The sequence below is a fragment of the Anomaloglossus baeobatrachus genome, chromosome 7 (assembly GCF_048569485.1).
Source record: "Anomaloglossus baeobatrachus isolate aAnoBae1 chromosome 7, aAnoBae1.hap1, whole genome shotgun sequence".
In the NCBI taxonomy this organism is placed as follows: domain Eukaryota; kingdom Metazoa; phylum Chordata; class Amphibia; order Anura; family Aromobatidae; genus Anomaloglossus; species Anomaloglossus baeobatrachus.
Genome location: NC_134359.1, coordinates 104,883,968 through 104,904,364, shown reverse-complemented (window position 1 = coordinate 104,904,364; position 20,397 = coordinate 104,883,968). Strand labels below are relative to the sequence as shown.

The 20,397-nt window shown below is 45.4% G+C and overlaps 1 long non-coding RNA gene across 1 annotated transcript in view; it reads left to right on the top strand.

Annotated features, from left to right (window-relative positions):
- LOC142245948 (uncharacterized) overlaps positions 1-20,139 on the top strand; it is a 33,894-nt gene extending 13,755 nt beyond the window's left edge. Inside the window, exon 2 of the long non-coding RNA XR_012724827.1 lies at positions 19,503-20,139. This is a non-coding gene — a long non-coding RNA (uncharacterized LOC142245948). The remainder of the gene's footprint in view (positions 1-19,502) is intronic.
- The last annotated feature ends 258 nt before the right edge of the window (positions 20,140-20,397 follow it).

The window sequence follows — 20,397 nt, the reverse complement described above, 5'->3', positions numbered from 1 at the left end:
AATTGCATGATAGGGATAGGGTCCCTGGGATTACATTACATCGCCAGGGAGAGGTAAGCGATTCCTCTTCCTGCCTCATGAATCCTGCAAACACAATTGATCGCAGTATTTAGGGGTTTAAACTGCCGGGAACAGCGCAGGCACCACTTCTGGCAGTGAGAGGCGGATCTCAGCTGTAACATCAGTCGGAATCGTGGTGGGGATCGCAGAGGTATATCGCAGGAACTCCCACGATCACCATGACGTTGAAAAACGCATGAAAAAATGTATGAGGAAAACACAAAAATGTGATAAAAAGCACTTTTTTTCTGATGCATTTTTCCTGCCAAAACATGCAGTTTTGTTTGCAGAAAACCTGCACACAAATCTCCTATGTGGGCACATACCCTAAAAGTTAAAAGGAAGCTAAATAGAGATTAAAACAGGAGAATTATACTTGCCCAGTCTCCCACACAGTTGTCACTCTACTTCTGGGTCTGCTCATTAGATTGCATACATATTCACTGCTTGCCCCACCCACCCTCTGTGACAGTGTCTGTGATTGGCTGCAGTCAGACTGCTGGCATGCTGGCATCTCTGATTGGTTGCCCTCACAGTGGATGTCTGGGTCCTCTAATGGAGTGTAAAAATAAATAAATAAATAAAAGAAATGACACAGGGTCCCCCGTATATTGATGGCAGCACAGATAAAGCAGACGGCTACAGGCCGCAGCCCCCAGTTGTGTGTGAAATCTTGGCTCAGTATCAAAATATGAGGTACCCCATGCGGCTTTTTTTAAATCATTTAAATAAATATTTTAAAAAATGACTTGCGGTCTCCCCAATTTTGATACTCAGCCAAGATAAAGCGGACAGCTAGGCGCTGGTATTCTCAGACTGGAGAGGTCCATGGTTGTTGGGCCCCCAGCCTAAAAATAGCAGTTTGCAGCCACCCTGGAATTGCCGTGACCATTAGATGTGACAATTTTGGTGCTTTACCCTGCTTATCCCGATTGTCATGTTGCGGCGGCACTTGGGGGTACTATAAGGGGTTAATGACATCTATATATAATTTAAGGGATTAGTGACAAAAAAAATCACAGCTGTTATGAAGCCAGAAGGTTAGTAATAGGGAGAGGTCTATGAAACCCCCCTCCCATTACTATCCATGTAAGTAAAAAAAAAAAAACACACTAACACAAAAATCCTTTATTTTAAATAATAAAAAGCACCCTTTTTCACCAATTTATAAACCCCAAAACCACCCCTTCAGGTCTGACGTAATCCGCACAAGGTCCCAAGACGATCCCGACTCTGCTACTTCTAAGGTCGCAGTGCACGTTCAAATTAGAAAATGTGACTGATCACTGCGACTAACAGGGACACACCGACTCAACCACATATGTGAGTGGGAATGTCAGTGAGTTTACCTGATTCACAGCCGGAGATTCCCACGGTATCCCCGCTTTGGCCTCATGCAAACTCCATGAACTCTTTGTACTCACCTCAGGTGAAGTCATTGAGCACAATGCTGGATTACTGGATTAGGCTATGTTTGCACATTGTATTTTTGGGTGCATACATTTCTGCACTAAATCTGTATCTCCTGGCAAAAGAAACGTATGAAAACTGCTCGTGTTTTGATGTGTTTTGTACCACAAGATGCAGATTTGGTGCAGGAATTTGGTGTATAAATTTCAGCACCAAATCTACATCTCCTGTCAAAAAAAAACACCAAACCGCATCATGCCATCACCAATGATTACCTGCTGCACCAAACAAAACGTCATTATATAGGTTTTATTCTAAACATTGCTGCTATCTGAGCTGGTTGGAGCTTATAAGTTTCATGAAGTGAGGGCTACAGTGTGTTGGAATAAACATTTAGGCAGGCTTGTTTCCATTCAATTAACTGGTGCTACCCCACCAAAACGCCATTTTAAATGGAGAATTATTAAACCGCTACTATAGTTCCTTGTTACGGCTTATAGAGTTTAATCGAGTAAGCTCTACAGTGTGTCCAAAAAAACAATATAGGCAGACTTTATTGCGTTCAATTACCTAGTGCTGCCTCCACCTACACGCCATTTAAGGCCTCTGTCACACGTTCGTGACTCCGGTACGTGTTCGGCAGTTTTTTGACGTACCGGAGACACGTACACACATGCACCAATGTTACCCTATGGTAACAGGCACATTAAAGTAAATCCACACGGATAGTGTGTCCGTGTGGATTGTATAAACGGCCGACATGTCCACGTATCTTCCGGCATCACAGGTGTCACACGGCCCGCACCCGTACTCCACGGATGTAGTGTGGATGCGGTCCCGTGTGACAAGCACCGGAGAAAAACGTGTCATTATTTTAAAATAAAAAACCAAATACTCACCTCCTTCAGCCCTGCAGAATCTTCCTCTGCAAACAGTTGCTGCCGTCCGGCGCTCATTATGCGTGTTAAGGAGTTGGGCATGATTTCACGAGCGCTGGTCTCCGCCCCTCCGCTCGGCCGGAAGCAGCATCAGCGGGGAGTGGGCGGGGCTGGAGCCGGAGATCAGTACCCTGGAAAGCAGCAAGGACCACGTGAGTATTAAAATTATTGGTTCTCCGTGTGTTATCGCGGATAGCACACGGAGAACACACGTGGCCCTCACGTACCAGAGACACGTACTTACCTCACGCAACACACAAGGAAAAGTGAGTGTGGCAGAGGCCTTAAAAGGAGAACTGTGAAACCGCTAATATCTTTCCTTGGTACAGCTTAAAGAAGCTTAATCCAGTAAGGTCTGGAATGTATTGAAAAAATGTATTTAGGCAGGCTTGATTGCATTACATTATCTGGTGCTGTCCCAAACAAAATACTATTTTAAAGGAAGAATTCTAAATTTGCTGCTATCTGTTGCAAGATCAATCAAAGAGTCTCTGAAAAGGATAATTCCAATACATTCTATTTTGTTATAAGATTTTGTGTACCTAATAAAAAATGTGCAAGTCCAGTGATAAGGGACGGGGAAGTAGACATGATGTTGATATTGGTGAACGCCGTGGTTTTGGCCGTATGACAGGGACAATGGTGCCTGCTTATGCAGGAGCACCCCAAAACTCATCTCAGTCTAGGTTCCTGTCTCAAATTGTTGGAATTGTTCCCCACTGTTGAAGCCAGAATAGTGTAAGCAGGTTGTGGGCTGGATGGCAGATAATGCTTCCACTCTGTTTACTGTCACCACCTTGTCTTCCACATGGCCCCTTCTCACTAGCCAAGAGGCTGGAACACAGAATACTCACCGTGATCCTCCTACCTCTCACCATGACGAGTCCCAGGAGACAAGCCACCCCACAATTGAACACTCCAAACAGCTCTTTACCTTTCCATTCATGGCTGCTTCTGGCCTCTCACCTAGCATGTTTCAAGAGGGACATATGCAGCGGTTGTGTGCGATGATTTATAAATATTTCAGCAGCCACAGTCAGAAGAAAATGACAGTGGGGATCGGCAATTACTGTCTCAAGATGGGGATGATGATGATAAACAGTTGCTATCAGGTCTGGTTAAGAGGGCAACAAGGAGGATCGGATTGAAGAAGTAGAAGACAAGGTGGTGGATGATGAATCCATTGACCTAACTTGGCAAGGTGGCACACATGATAGTAGTGAGTACAGCGGTACAGAGGGGGAGTCGTCTGTATGACTGCGACAGGCAGGAAGAGGCAGTGAGTTGACTAGAGGGAGAAGGTGGTCTACTGTTCATCAGAGCACCCCCACACAGCCAGATCATAAGTCAAGGGATTGGTGTTCCCCAGTCTGGCTATTTTTTAGTGAAAGTCCTGAAGACAAAAGGATAATTATTTGCAACATCTGGCATAGCAATCTGAGCAGAGGAGAGAGCACTAGCGACCTGATCACCACCAGCATGCTTAAGCACATGTCAGCCAAGCACCCCACTAGGTAGTTGGAATGCTTGGTTAGAAAACTAGTGTCTGAGGATAAAGCCACTAACACTTCCCCTGAACTATGTGCATCCCAATCCTCTGTCCAGGGAACAGCTGCTCTGACTGCCTCTTTACACAACTTCTTGGAGGAGGCTGTCCCTCGGTACTCAGTCTGCAGCCGCCACTATTTCTCCTGGTGTGCTATCCCTGCCTTAGACAACCACGTGTCCAATAACAGCACCCGTGCTTTGATCAATGCATTTACTTGAAGGTCTACTTAACCGCAGATACGTAGAAATGTGCTTGTGGACAGAGACGCTACATTTACCTGATGGCACACTAGGTGAACCTGGTGGAGGTCGCGATGGAGTCAAACACTGGGACCCCGCACGTGATTCCGACTTATAGAATAGCGGGCCCAACTTCCATCATGATTTCCCTCTCTTTGTACACCAGTTCCTGTACACCCTCCTCCTCCTGCTTCTCCTCCTGCTTCTCATCCTCGGCTGAATTACCCTGCCCAATAGTTCCAAGCTGGAAGTGTTGCAGCACTACCTTGGCGAGGTAGCAACCAGCTCTGCTGAAACTCATCTCTTCAGGTGATAAACCACACACAGCAGCAGAGCTGTTGAAAGGTCTAAAAGACCAGATCAGTGGTTGGCTCTTGCCACTGAACCTACAACCAAGCCTGGTCGTATTTGACAATGGGCGTAACCTTGTGGCTGCTCTGAAGCTTGGCAAGCTGGACCATGTTCCATGCAAGTCCCATGTACTTAACTAGGTAGTACAGTGGTTTCTGAAATCATACCCTTACAGTTGAAACCAGAAGTTTACACACCCTAGGAATGTTTTCCTCACCATCTGACATGAAATCAGTAAAAAACTTTCCCTTTGTTTCAAGTCTGTCTCATGCTTTGTCCTTGCACCACCTTGGAATAACTTCCTTCCATTTAATACAGTGAACGGAATTAACTATTTTCTATTCACATTGAGAATTACACCCAGTATACAGGAACGAAGATGTGGTACTGTGCAGCGTACATAAACAGAATAATACAGATACTGAGAATTACACCCAGTATTCAGGACAGAAGTGATACTGTGGTACTTAGATACTTCCTGTTGGGCAGGGCCGGATTTAGGTCTTTGAAGGCCCTAGGCATACTAACTTAAAGGGAACCCGTCATGTGCAATATGCACCCATAACCACTGGCGGTTCTGGGAGCATATTGCTAATCTCTGCCTAACTGTCCCTGTATCTAGTAGCATAGATAAAGAGATCTTTAGAAAAAGTATTTCTTATGCCTAATGTCTAAAGACCCCGTTACACGGGACGATATATTGTGCGATCGCATGAGCGATCGCACCCGCCCCCGTTGTTTGTGCGTCACAGGCAAATCGTTGCACGTGTCGCACAAAGTCGTTAACCCCTGTCACATGTACTTGCCTCCCGAACGACCTCGCTGTGGGCGGCAAACATCCTCTTCCTGAAAAGGGGAGGGACGTTCGGCATCACAGCGACGTGACACAGCAGCCGCCCCACAGAAGCGGAGATGAGCGGCTGGAACATCCTGCCCACCTCCTTCCTCGTTGCCGGCGGGACGCAGATAAGCTGATGCTCGTCTTTCCCGGGGTGTCACACGTAGCGATGTGTGCTGCCTCAGGAACGACGAGCAATCTGCATCCAGGAATGTGACCGACATTTTGAAAATGTACGACGTATCAACAAGCAGCGATAAGGTGAGTATTTTTGCTCATTAACAGTCGCTTGTAGCTGTCACACGCTACGATATCTCGAACGATGCCGGATGTGCGTCACAGAATCAGTGACCCCGACGAAATATCGCCCGATATATCGTAGCATGTGACGCCGCCTTAATGCCGAAGGCAAATGGTCATTTTCAAAGTTGAAGCACATTAAGAACTATTTACGCTCACCCATGAGTCAAGATCGCCTATCATCTTTGGCTCTTCTGTGCATTGAAAGTGAATTATCAAAAAGTATGGAATTTTATGACATCATTAATGACTTTAGTTACAAGAGAAGCTGTAAGAAACTGCCTTGATTAGTTCTGTATTCATTTCAATATATTGTCAAATATTGTATGATTCTAGTTTATTGGAAGTTCCTATTAAAATCACATAAAAATGTATTAGTTCACATTATTTTTTTTTTACCTCAGGATATTTCTTTTCTACAGTTCATAGGTCCTAAAAAATTAGTAGGCCCTAGGCATAGTGCCTACTGTGCCTAATAGGAAATCCAGCACTGCTGTTGAGTGAAAATCTATCTATCTATTCATTTTACATTATAACTGAGCAGCACCAAATCTAAAGCAGTGTGTGCAAAGCTTTATGGACACATACCCATAGGCTCAATGAATTTATAAAAAGAAAATAAACAGCACACAGATTAAATGTTAAAAAGTGGACTGTTTATTAGCCCATGCAGCAACAATACGGTTCGATAACAGAGAAATATTTTGTTACGGAACCGAAACAATGATGCATGGGCTAATAAAGAACCCTCGACTTTTTTCACAATTGATAGGAGTATTGCATGTACTGTATATGTACCTGTAGTAATGTGCCCATCTCCTTGTTCCCATCCTGTAAAAATGTGCCCATCCTTGTCCCCATCCTGTAGTAACGTGCCCATCCTTGTCCTCATCCTGTTGTAATGTGCCCATCATGTTCCCCATCCTGCAGAAATGTGCCCATCATGTTCCCCATCCTGTAGAAATGTGCCCATCCTTGTCCCCATCCTCTAATAATGTGCCATCCTGGTCCCAATCCTGTAGTAATGTGCCCATTCTTGTCCCCTTGTTGCAATATTAATGTGCCCATCCTTGTCCACATCCTGTAGTAATGTGCCCATCCTTGTCCCCATCCTGTAGTAATGTGCCCATCCTTGTCCTCATCCTGTTGTAATGTGCCCATCATGTTCCCCATCCTGCAGAAATGTGCCCATCATGTTCCCCATCCTGTAGTAATGTGCCCATCCTTGTCCCCTTGTTGCAATATTAATGTGCCCATCCTTGTCCACATCCTGTAGTAATGTGCCCATCCTTGTCCCCATCCTGTAGTAATGTGTCCATCTCTGTCACCTTGTAGAAATAGTAATGTGCCCATCCTTTCCCCTTGTAGCAATAGTAATTTGCCCATGCTGGTCCTCTTCTTGTAGCAATATCCCATCTTGTAGTAATTTCTCCTAATATGCTATTATTCACATACAAGTGCATCTCAAGAAAATAGAATATCCTCAAAGTTAATTTATTTCAGTAATTTAACACAAAAAGGGAAACACATCTATTATATAGAGTCATTACAGACTGACTTATTTCAAGTGTTATTTCTGTTAATGTTGATGATTATGGCATACAGCCAATGAAAACGCAAAATTCATTATCTCAGAAAATTAGAATAATTACCACAAAACACCTGCAAAAGGCTTCCTAAGTGTTCAAATTGGTCCCTTAGTCTGGTTCAGTAGGCTACAGAATCATGGGGAACACTGCTGACTTGACAAATCTCCAGAAGGCAGTCATTGACACACTCCACAAGGAGGTCATTGCTAAAGACGCTGTAAGTTCACAGAGTGCTATATACAGTCAGGGCCAGAAATATTTGGACAGTGACACAAGTTTTGTTATTTTAGCTGTTTACAAAAACATGTTCAGAAATACAATTATATATATAATATGGGCTGAAAGTGCACACTCCCAGCTGCAATATGAGAGTTTTCACATCCAAATCGGAGAAAGGGTTTAGGAATCATAGCTCTGTAATGCATAGCCTCCTCTTTTTCAAGGGACCAAAAGTAATTGGACAAGGGACTCTAAGGGCTGCAATTAACTCTGAAGGCGTCTCCCTCGTTAACCTGTAATCAATGAAGTAGTTAAAAGGTCTGGGGTTGATTACAGGTGTGTGGTTTTGCATTTGGAAGCTGTTGCTGTGACCAGACAACATGCGGTCTAAGGAACTCTCAATTGAGGTGAAACAGTACATCCTGAGGCTGAAAAAAAAGAAAAAATCCATCAGAGAGATAGCAGACATGCTTGGAGTAGCAAAATCAACAGTCGGGTACATTCTGAGAAAAAAGGAATTGACTGGTGAGCTTGGGAACTCAAAAAGGCCTGGGCGTCCACGGATGACAACAGTGGTGGATGATCGCCGCATACTTTCTTTGGTGAAGAAGAACCCGTTCACAACATCAACTGAAGTCCAGAACACTCTCAGTGAAGTAGGTGTATCTGTCTCTAAGTCAACAGTAAAGAGAAGACTCCATGAAAGTAAATACAAAGGGTTCACATCTAGATGCAAACCATTCATCAATTCCAAAAATAGACAGGCCAGAGTTAAATTTGCTGAAAAACACCTCATGAAGCCAGCTCAGTTCTGGAAAAGTATTCTATGGACAGATGAGACAAAGATCAACCTTTACCAGAATGATGGGAAGAAAAAAGTTTGGAGAAGAAAGGCAACGGCACATGATCCAAGGCACACCACATCCTCTGTAAAACATGGTGGAGGCAACGTGATGGCATGGGCATGCATGGCTTTCAATGGCACTGGGTCACTTGTGTTTATTGATGACATAACAGCAGATAAGAGTAGCCAGATGAATTCTGAAGTGTACCGGGATATACTTTCAGCCCAGATTCAGCCAAATGCCGCAAAGTTGATCGGACGGCGCTTCATAGTACAGATGGACAATGACCCCAAGCATACAGCCAAAGCTACCCAAGAGTTCATGAGTGCAAAAAAGTGGAACATTCTGCAATGGCCAAGTCAATCACCAGATCTTAACCCAATTGAGCATGCATTTCCCTTGCTCAAATCCAGACTTAAGACGGAAAGACCCACAAACAAGCAAGACCTGAAGGCTGCGGCTGTAAAGGCCTGGCAAAGCATTAAGAAGGAGGAAACCCAGCGTTTGGTGATGTCCATGGGTTCCAGACTTAAGGCAGTGATTGCCTCCAAAGGATTCGCAACAAAATATTGAAAATAAAAATATTTTATTTGGGTTTGGTTTATTTGTCCAATTACTTTTGACCTCCTAAAATGTGGAGTGTTTGTAAAGAAATGTGTACAATTCCTACAATTTCTATCAGATATTTTTGTTCAAACCTTCAAATTAAGCGTTACAATCTGCACTTGAATTCTGTTGTAGAGGTTTCATTTCAAATCCAATGTGGTGGCATGCAGAGCCCAACTCGCGAAAATTGTGTCACTGTCTAAATATTTCTGGACCTAACTGTGCAAGCATATTAATGTAAAGTTGATAGGAAGGAAAAAGTGTGGTAGAAAAAGGTGCACAAGTAACCGAGATAACCGTAGCCTTGATATGATTGTTAAGAAAAGGCCATTCAAAAACTTGAGGGAGATTCACAAGGAGTGGACTGCTGTTGGAGTCAGTGCTTCAAGAGTCACCACACACAGAAGTATCCGGTACATCGGCTACAAGTGTCACATTCTTTGTGTCAAGCCACTCATGACCAATAGACAACGTCGGAAGCGTCTTACCTGGGCCAAAGAGAACAAAAACTGGACTGTTGCTCAGTGGTCCAATGTGTTGATTTCAAATGAAAATAAATTTGGCATTTCACTTGGAAATCAAGGTCCCAGAGTCTAGAGGAAGAGTGAAGAGGCCACAATTCAAGCTGCTTGAGGTCTAGTGTGAAGTTTCCACAATCAGTGATGGTTTGGGGAGCCATGTCATCTGCTGGTGTAGGTCCACTGTGTTTTATCAAGACCAATGTCTATCAGGAAATTTTAGAGCACATCATGCTGCCCTCTGCCGCCGAGATTTTTGGAGATGGAAATTTCATTTTCCAGCAGGACTTGGCACCTGTCCACACTGCCAAAATTACCAATACCTGGTTTAATAACCACAGTATCACTGTGCTTTATTGGCCAACAAACTTGCCTGACCTAATCCCCATAGAGAATCTATGGGGGTATTGTCAAGAGGAAGATGAGAGACACCAGACCCAACAATGCAGACGAGTTGAAGGCTGCTTCCATAACACCTCAGCAGTGCCACAGGCTGATCACCTCCATGCCACGCCATATTGATGCAGTAATTCATGGAAAAGGAGCCCCGGCCAAGTATTGAGTGCATTTACTGTACAGACTTTTCAGTAGGCGCCAACATTTCTCAGTTTAAAATATTTTTTTCAGTTGGCCTTATAAAATATTCTAATTTTCTGAAATAATGATTGTTGGGTATTCATTGGCTGTAAGCCATAACCATCAACATTAACAGAAATAAACACTTGAAATAGATCACGCTGTGTGTAATGACTCTATATAATATCATTTCACTTTTTGTATTGAATTACTGAAATAAGTTTTTTTATTTTATTTTAAATTTACTTTTTGATGATATTCTAATTTATTGAGATGCACCTGTACATAGAAAAAAAAAGTTTCTTCTCACCTAGCCTCCATTCCCTCGGCATCCTTTCTTCTGCTTTTTGAGGCCTGCAGACCCCTGATTGCTGCCAGTGCAGGGGCCGCCTCCATCAGCGCCTTACTTCAGTTGAAAGTATTGGTGGGGAAACATTTACTTACGTAGCTGGATGGGAAGGCATTAATTAAACCGAGTCAGCACGGTTTTAAGATCAATAAATCTTGTCAGACCAAGCTGATTTCCTTCCATGACAAAATCACTGAATAGTTGGACCACAAGAATGCCATGAATAAAGTATATCTTGACTTTAGTAAGGCATTTGATAAAGTATCATATAACATCTGTGACGCCCTGGCCTATCAGGTCGTCACAGGGTATTGTGCAATCTGCCTTTCGCAACATTATCCGCATCCTCCTTGGTTACCGCTGACACGGGGGCAGTACCCATCCTCAAAGAAAAAATGATCAAGTAAGGAATCAACAAAAAATCAGTTATATGGATTCAAAACTGACTTAATGATCGTGCACGAGTAATACTAAATGGCTGCACATCAAACTGGAGGAAAGACAAAAGCAGAGTGCCTCAAGGCTCTGTCCTGGGTCCAGTGCTGTTAAATATCTTTATAAATTATCTGGACAACGGAAATTTTGGAGAATTCATAAAATTCAGAGCTGATACTAAGATAGGATTAGTATCCAAAACTAGAGAGGAAAGAGCATATTCAAAAGGATCTAGACACACTCGAACAATGGGCTGAGATGAACAGAATGGTGTTAAACAGGGACAAATGAAAAGTCCTACATCTGTGTAAAAGAAATGTAAAAACCATATATAGTATTTGTTGTATGGCCGCCACTCTGTATAGGGAGGCTGGGCAAAGTAAACATGAGTTCTTTGGAAATTTGGAGGATTAAATCAGGGCACACTTTACCAGCATCTTTATACATAAGGTGATATAATAGTTTCCAGTAAGCATACAGCTACATAACACTGTTCCAGATAGTAGTGGATGCAAGGCTTTAATAATCTTCACACAGGGCTTCTGTGACGCCCTGGGCAAGCCAGGGGTCACAGGTCACACACCACCACACCCTACATCCCAGTTAGGAACACCAAAGCTAACCAGAAATCCTTGTTGCCTTCCTCCAGAGGCTGATGTTCACACCAGGGGGTGGGCCAGGCGGTTGGCTCCGCCCACCGAGGAGTTCACAGCTCTGGAGGCGGGAAGAAACCAGGCAGAGTAGCCCAGGCAGGGCTTGAGTAAACAGCTAAGAGGAGTTAAGGAAGTGAAAGTAGAAGGAAGTAAAGTGGTAAAGGAAGAAAGCAAGAGTGGTGACAGAAAGAAAGCCTGAAGGGTCCAGCTGTGTGTAGGACCGGGTCAGCAAGGTCATCAACGACGGTGACTGTCCAGAGGGGTGACTGTTCGGGAGTTCCTGGAAGGACCGCGGGCGGGTAGTGACCCGGCGGTCTGGAGCAGCGTGCAAAGGGCAGTCAGCACCAGGGCAGGGGCCTCTCGGACCCCGGCAAGGCTAGGAGTCGCCATAAGTTGCCGAATCCGTCAGTGAAGGGGACGTCGATCCCCCAACAACCAAGTCCCGATTGAAGGCAACAGTCCAACCATTAAGGAGGAACACCGCCACCGCCAAGGCACCAGTTCCTCAGGGCCAGCGTCTGCGGGCAAAGTAGAGCTCCTCCGGTCCAGCTTGAAGCCGGGGAGCGGGTTACCGGTGGGAACCCATCGCTACCAACTTAGAAACATCAGGTGCAGGTCAGAGGGACATCACCGTTACCTACTGGGAGAGCAAGTGCAGCCGTCCGTGGGAACCGTCTTTCCAGCCGTGTGGTTTACCGTAAAACTGTGTCAACGTCTCAGGCTGAGTGAGTACCACAGTGCCACAAGGCACAGCGCTGCCCCCGAGTCCCTGCGCCCACCAGGCCCTGCATCTCCCTCACCATCACCGGGCCCCGGGACCACCAACCCCTACCCACGGAGGGGCAACGCAACATCTCGCTGCTACACACCATCATCCCCGGGCCTATAGAGCAGCGGTGGTGAAATCACCACAACCGTGGGTGGCGTCACGGACAATAAACTATCCCCACACCCAATATCCCCCCATTCACTCACGGGCGAGGAGTGCCGCTCGAGAACCCCCAGGATCCGGCCCACAGCTCGAGCCACCACTGAGCAGCAGCCGCCGGACCCGAGCAGAAGGGGTGAGCGTAGTGTGCTGACACCCTCCTCCCCGCCCGCGACACTTCCATAATATCTTATCTCCTTACACAGAGTCTTTCTCCTTACAATGTGAATGTACACAGAGCAGAACCTTACCTTATTGTGCAGACCCCACGCCAGCAGATAGTGCTGCTCGGATCCGGATCCACGGTATGGCTCGAGGGATTCTACCGGACCCTGGGGTCGCGCGGACACTTCAAACAAAAAGGGGACGTATTTGTACGGGGGTTGTTAAAAACTGTCTGTGACGCCACCCACGGTGTGTGGTGAGATGTGGCACCACCGCTGCTGTTATGGGATACCCAAGGGAGATGTAATGGCAGCTGGATGTTAACCCCCTCCGTAGGTAGAGATGGATGCCCCAGGGCCCAGTGTTGTGCAGGGTTGCAGGGATCAGCACACTTACAGTTCAGTTGTCCTGGTGCTGGATGAGGTTGTACCGCTGTGTGGAGTCACTGGTTGTCGAGGTGCTGGATGAGGCTGCACTCATGTGTGGAGTCAATAAACACAACGTTCTTATGGTAAACCAAAGTGATGGTGGTCGGCCTCCGCAGATGGGTGTATCTGGTTCCACACCCGGACTGGTGATCAACACCCCTTTCTTCTGCACTGTGTGTTTCTGAAAATAGACTTCCGGTGTGAAACACGGGAGTCCACTCCCAGTCCTTTCCTTGGGAGCCGTGCCCATTTGACGCTGACCCGTGGGATCTCAGTGGGTGATTGCGGATACCTTATCCCTCTCGGTGGGTGGTTGTCTACTTTTCGGGACTTAGGTTGGGACAGGACCTATAATCCTGCCTTCAATTGGTTAATTAGCTAGGCCGTCAGTGCCAATCCTGGCTTCAGGGTCCAAGTACCCCTTTGTGCACGGTTTCTGGGTTGGTGCTCCGGTGTCGGTACTGGCAGGCTACAACCCTGCCCTGGTCCACCTCGGATCTCTGGCAGCCGTCTTCCTGTCTCCTGCTGGCACTGACCACCGTCTGCCACCTAGCCAATGCACCAGGGCTCCAACCCTGGCGCCTGTCCACTTGGACCTCACACTTCCACTCCTACTTGAGACTGCTGCTTTTCCCGCCCCGGGTTCTCTAGACCCCTAGGTGGGCATTCTCCATCCGCCTGGTCCCGCCCACTGGTGTGTCTGTCCTACCCTAAGGGGGTGACTAGGATTTCAGGTCGGCTGCTTTAACCCCGTGTGGGAAGGTGTTGTGCTACCTGGTTTTGCCAGGGCGTCACATTATCATACAGTGAGGTGAGGGTGAGGGGTGAATTCTGTTGGTCACTCTTCTCCACTATACTTCTGCTGCACAACAGAAACTGTCTCTTAAACTGTCCTGGCTATTCTCCACTCCTGACAGTCTCTTTCCGGGACTGGCTGGTCTCTGTAGTTTGACTCTTTTCAGGATACATATATTATACTTTTCTGAGCACTGCTCCTTCTTTGCAGAAAAACAAACACTTCTTTCCTTTTCCCTAGAACCAAATACACATTCACTACTTCCCAGCATCCCCTAGGTCAGTGCTGCACATTTCCTGTCTCCTGCTAAAGTCTTAAATCCACAGTTGCTGGATGATTTTAGATAATCTGTGCAGTTCCTACTAAGAATAGAACAACAGGGGAAAGGATTTGAGCGTAATAGTAGATCCCAGATTCAACATGAGCCAACAGTGCGGTGCTGCAGCTTAAAAGGCCAACAAAATTCTGGAAGGTATCAAGACATGCATTGAATCTAGATCAAGAGAAGTCATTATTCCCCTATAGTCTGCCCTGGTCAGACCCCACCTGGAATACTGTGTACAGTTCTTGGTGCTCCAATTCAAGAAAGACATCAATAGATTGGAACAAGTCCAGAGAATAGCAACCAAGATGCAAACCATGTCCTATGAAGACTGGCTAAATGAACTAGGAATTTTTAGTTTGCAAAAGAGAAGGCTGAAAGGACACTTAATAACAGTTTACAAATATCTGTAAAGTGCGATTTGCTATGTGTTAATAATATATGTGATAAAGTATATTAAACAGACAAGTTTAGGGTAAGATGTAGTGTAAGGTAAAGTATAAGAATGTTATGTAAATAGATATAGAGGTGTTAGACACTCCCAGATAGCAAAGGTGGGAGGAGTACAGTGGGCCAGAGAGCTGGCTGATGAGGTAGGCCTGTGGGTAGGCAGTTCTTCAGAGTAGCTACTGGAGTGAGGATGTGCCTTCTAACTTGGGCCTGTCAGTGAACCTGGAGGTATCCACTAAGGGTCCGGATCATACAGATCACCTCGGGATGGGATTGGGAGGAGTCTAGGGACCAGACGGGCGTCAGGGTAGAGTACTGACGATCGAAGATTGAGTGACTGGAAGCCCTCCAAGGCAGCAGAGTGGACCAGGGTAGCTGAAGCGAGAAGAAACAGGGAGTAGAAGTGGCAGAAGCTTGGCAGCTAGTGAACTGGGATCCAGGTAGTGGGACAAGCCTAAACGTAGTACCCTACTGCTGTGAAGCTGTGAAGTGGCCATGTCTGTTATGAAGGTTGAATATTAAATAAACCGTTTTATGTTGTGTTGCAAAGAAACCCTCTGTTTGATGTGTCGCTCTGCCACATCTCTGCCGGTGACCGGCTGCAGGTTGCTGGACACTGACCTAAAGACTGAAGTAAATGCCTCACACCCCATCTGGGGAAAATCACAAACACTAATTCTTTCTGGAGAAGGAATGCGGATCCCCCTTGGCCCAGCATCCGCCTCCATTTTCAGGAACTCCTACACGCATAAAGCTGGTTTTGGTACTACCCTCAGTAGCACAGGCAATCATATCCTATTTCCCCTCCTCCTCCATAGCCTCTTCCTTATACCCAATCCATGCTGAAAAGATGAGATGAGGCTGGGCTGGGTAGCATCACCCTGTGTACATTCTTCGTCCATCTACACCTGGTCTGCACGGAAAGCTTCCTATTTAATTGTAGCAGCGAGCAGCGAGTATTTGAGTAGACACACAAGCAGGATAGTTATGCTGATTAAGGTTGTCACCGCTGCTCATTATCTTGGTTGATTCCTGAAAGCTTTGGAGAACTGTGCAGATGTCAGAAATCAAAGGCCACTCGTTGTTTTTTATGTATGGAGGCTAACCGGAATACTGACTGTCATGTTGTAGTTGATATTCAACTACTTCCTTCTGCCCATTTCTACAAAGCCAACATAAGTAATGTTGAGTTCAAGCATGTGGGCAGGTTGCAAACTAGTTGGTGAGCTGGTACTTGTGGAAATGGGTGCAGACATGTTGTCCTTTAAGAAGTAGGTCAGCCAAATCTGGGTAGGTTTTCAGAAAGTGCTAAACCACTATGTTGAGAATGTAGTCCAGGCATGGTATGTGTGGCAGCTTGCCAAGCTTCAGAGGCACCACTACGGCATTTTGATACACGACCATGCCTATTTGGAGGTTTAGTGTTGAGAAACAAATATTTGTCTACTATGTTAGAATAACTTTGCAGTGGTGTGCTGTTTGTCACCTAAAGATATCAGTTTCAGCAGAGTCTGTTGCTGCTTCAGCAAGGTAGTACTGCAGTGCTTCCAGCTTGCGACTGATAGTGACGGCAATTTGGAGAAGGAGGATGAGGAGGGGAGGGACTTTTGTAAGAGATGGAGAAACCCTGATGGATCTAGGGCCCACAATTCTTGGTGTCAGTAGCACGTGTGCTGTCTCGGGGTCCGACTCAGTCCCGTCCTTCATAAGGTTCATCCAGTATGCCATCAGGAAAATGTAATGTTCCTGGCCAAAAGCACTTGTCCATTTTTCGGTGGTTAATTGGACCTTCCCAGTAACTGTATTGGTCAGGGCATGGGTGATGTTATGGGACAACTACTGGTGTAAGGTGGGGATGGCACACTGGGAAAAATATTGATGGCTGGGGCCGAGTACCGAGAGATGGCCACAGCCAACAGGTTGTAGAAAGCCTAAGTGTCCACAAACCTAAACAGCAATATTTCCATGGCAAGCACTCTGGAAATGTGTCAGTTTAGTGTTTAGTGTTAGTGTGTGGCTGGGTATTTCCTCTTGTGTTCCAAGTCCTGGGGTATAGAGAGCTGAATGCTGTGATGGGTCAAGGAAGTGGACGTTGTTGTTCATAGTGGTTGTACATGTGCAACTACAGATAGAGTGGCGATATCCGTCCCTACGTCCTGGACAGGGGATTGCCCAGCATGCAGCACAGGTAAAGAGGCAGAGGTGTTACCTGCAGACATTGATTGTGGATTCAGGCATTTGGCCCTCCTAGTCAGGTGCTTGGATGACATGTGCCTGAGCATGCTGGAAGTGCTCAGGCTTGTAGTGGTCTGGCCCCTGTTGAGCTTGGTATAGTTCAGCTTGAAAATCACCGTTTTCTTGTCTTCTGCATTGTCCATAAAAAGCAACAGACAGGGGAATACCTAACACTTGGCCTGTGATCTAGCTGCGTGTGGGTGTTCTGGGAACAGTTGCCGGCCTTCTCCCTCTGGCCACCCCACTGCCTTTTGATGCCTGTTGTGGTGTTGCAGACTCCTTCCCCTCTGCGCTACTGTGCTTGCTCTGCATGCCACCTTGCCAGGCGGAGGCAGTGACTTTATCATCTACCACCTCATCTTCCATTTCTGCACTGAGGTCCTCCTCCTGACTTTTTGACTTAACATGACGTGTTGGCCCCGGTGTCTCATCATCATCCACCTCTTGAGACAATAATTGCGGTACCCCACCGTTGACTTCTTCTGAAAGTGGCTGCTCAAATATTTGGACATCATTGAACATGATCTCATGTCCCTCTTGAAATATGATCGATAAGAGGCCAGAAAAGCCATTAATGGAAAGGTAAAGAGAATCCAGAGTGTCCAAATGTGGAGTCACTTATCTTCTGGGACTCACCATGATGGGAAGAAGGAGGATTAAGGTGAGAATTATGTGGTCCAGAGTATTGGCTAGTGAGATTAGACCATATGGAAGACAGGGTGGTGGTGGGAAACAGACTGGAAGCATTATCTGTCATCCAACCAACAATCTGCTCCCAATGTTCTAGCTTTAACAGTGGTGTCATGCACACCCTAAAAAGTGGTACAGGAAGCTAGGTGTAGATGATGTAGGTGTTTGGTGCACCCCCGCAGCAGGTCCAGTTTGCCCTGGCCCACGGCCATGGCCTCTGTGGCTACTACAATCAGGGGAAGTCCATTTCCCCTTCCCTTGCAGCATGCCTTGCACATTTTAAATTATGTACGCAGCTAAGAGCAGTATTAATAGAGAATAGAATAAATAGCAGCACCAAAAACTGTAATACCGTGAACTGTGCCTAAATGCCTCTAATACACTATCCCTGCTCCAGAACCTAACCCTACAATAATTGCAGACTAAGGGGTACTTTGCACGCTGCGACATTGCTAGCCGATGCTAGCGATGCAGAGTGCGATAGTACCCGCCCCCATCGCACATGCGATATCTTGTGATAGCTGCCGTAGCGAACATTATCGCTACGGCAGCTTCACATGCACTTACCTGCCCTGCGACGTCGCTCTGGCCAGTGACCTGCCTCCTTCCTAAGGGGGCGGGTCGTACGGCGTCATAGCGACATCACACGGCAGGAGGCCAATAGAAGCGGAGGGGCGGAGATGAGTGGGACGTAAACATCCCGCCCACCTCCTTCCTTCCGCATTGCCGGTAGAGGCAGGTAAGGAGATGTTCCTTGCTCCTGCGGCTTCACACACAGCGATGTGTGCTACCGTAGGAACGAGGAACAACATCGTAACATCGGTCGTCCCGAAATTATGGAAATGACCGACACTACACAGATCGCCAATTTACGACGCTTTTGCGATCGTAAATCGGCGCATCTAGGCTTTACACGTTGCGACATCGTTACTGGCGCCGGATGTGCGTCACTTTCGATTTGACCCCGACAATATCGCAGTAGCGATGTCTTAACGTGCAAAGTAGCCCTTAGAATGGTATTATTAGACAATAGAATGTATTTAAATTAGCCCTGAAAAGGACTGTTGGCTGCACATGGCAGCACCAAGGATTGTATTGCAATGAACCTTGCCTAAATGCCTCTCATACACTATCCCTACTCTAGCTACTAATCCTATACTAATTACAGCTAAGAGCAGTATTATGATAGAATCAAATCTATTTGAATTAGCCCTGAAAAGGACTGTTCGTTTAATGTTGCACCAGCAGGTACTGTGATGCTATAAAAAAAATTGTCCCCTTTCCAGTAGAAACTCTCCCTACACTCTTTTTGGGTACAGTGTGCCGAGCATTCCATTACCGGGTCTTATAAAGACCTGATGATGCTATGCGGCCAGCCAATCATAGTAATGCCAGTAGCCAACATGGCTACGGCAAACAGTGATTGTTAGGCAATCCTTGCATGTTTAGTGGCTGAAAATGAACCGCAAAACATGTGGGATGGAGACTCAATGATGGCGCCTGAGTACAAGGATACTTGATCGAGTATCGAGAGTCTCGAGCTCCCCGTAGCTCGAAACAGTATCGAGCAGTGCTGAGCAGGTCACCCATCATTTTTAAGAAGTCCTCTTATCCTCTATCCTCATTCTTTGTCTTATTGGGTACGTAGGCTTTTATTTTAATGTTGTTTGCAGCTAAGCTATTAAATTATACATTTTTAACCTCTTAAGAACACAGCTATTTTGGCTCTTCAGGACACTGCTATATACTTTTTTTTTCCAACAATTTGATTATTGCATTTTGAGGTCTTGTTTTTGTAGGACAAGTTATATATTTAAACAGCAGTGGGTTTAAAAAATAAAACAGCAATTTTGAAAAAAAATTTTGTACCTAAAATGTTTTTCTTGTGGTTTTCCTTGAATGTAACTGGCTACATATTGGATTAATAGAATGCTTGATGCAGTATGGATCCATACAAGATGACTCCTTATGTATTGGAAATATTTCAATTATGAATTCTGTTTTCTGTTCCAGATTTCTCTTCATTGTAACAATCTTCCTCTTTGGTCCTTTACTTCAGAAGACCTTAAGAAAGAAGAAGCAATCTCAGTAATCAATAAAAAGATGGATTCAAGTTCATTAGTAGAATTTAAATTGGCTTGTTGGCCAGTAATGTTGATTTGGGAGCGGATTAATCATGCATATACTTCGGATTCACCTCCAAAGGACTGGGGGCTTCAAAAAGAGGACTATGGTTTTCAATACTGGGTTTTTAGTTCTGATATTGAAAGCTATACTGTGTTCTGGAACACCAAAAGATCATACTGGAAAGTGAAAAGCCCATTTGGACCTTGCTTATTTTTTATTGGACCCAAGGTGATTGACACATCAGGCAAAGGATTGCAGATACCACCGTGTCTTTCAGTTATTGATTCAGATATAGATGTATTGATGCCTGCCTTGCCTCAAAAGGTGAAGACAAAAATGACAAAGATTGCCCGTTTTGTTATAGGAAAAGACAAAATAAAATGTTAATATATCAATAAGTTGTGTTACACTAAGTTTGCTTGCATGTTTAAAGTGTTATATAATATGTGGGACAACCAGTGTAGTATATTTTACCTGATCATTTGTTTCCTTAGATATAGTAAAGTTTATCTTTTTCACTGATCATTATTCTCCTGTCATTTACTATTATAGAAATTAGAGATTATATGAAGTTCAGCTGGGCCATACATAGGGTCAATTTATCAATGCTTTTTCACCAGATTTCTGGTGAAAAAAAGTTTTTAAAAATTGCAATTCTTTGCACAAACATGAGGTTCTACAAAAAATAGGAACTTTTGGTGTTTTAATGCCATTCTTCCCCACCTCCAATGAAGTGGACGGAGCCGGAGTGGAACAGGGGTGAGGTGGGGTATTGCGACCC